The following is a 548-nucleotide window of genomic DNA, read 5'->3' on the forward strand; positions in this document are numbered from 1 at the left end:
CCGGCCCCGGAGGCGGGCGCCACCGAGACCCAAGATGGCGTTGCCAGAACCCGTGCCCTGCCAGACAGCAGAGCCCGCCACTGCTGGGGCCGCGCTCCCGGGACCGCCACCGCTGCACCGCTGGGGCCCCTTGCCTCAGGCACGTGCTTGGCAGAAGGCGGTATGGCGCTGAGCCGGGGGGCAAGGCCCGCTCTCCTCGTTTGCACGCGGAGACCGGGCGGGGGGAAGTGCCCCCGCAGCCACCTCGCATGCCTTTCTGCGGCCCACATGCGGCCAGAAAGGGTGATGGAGGACGTGACAAGCGGGGCCCGGGACGGGACCGTGGCCAGGCGATGGCGGGCACCTTCCGGCCGACCGTCCCCGCAGGGAGAGACACCCGTCAAGCGGTGCCGCCGCCGCTCGGCACGGGGTCGCGCGTGCTCCCGGGCCTCCACTGCCGGAGGGCCTGCCGAGTGCTCGCTCCCCAGCAGCGGGCGGGCGGTCGAACCAGGGGTCGGCCAGTGGACGACGGCGCCACCGCTGTGCGTTCGAGGAGAAAAAGCTCTTAA

The sequence above is a fragment of the Agelaius phoeniceus genome, chromosome 8 (assembly GCF_051311805.1).
Source record: "Agelaius phoeniceus isolate bAgePho1 chromosome 8, bAgePho1.hap1, whole genome shotgun sequence".
Lineage (NCBI taxonomy): Eukaryota > Metazoa > Chordata > Aves > Passeriformes > Icteridae > Agelaius > Agelaius phoeniceus.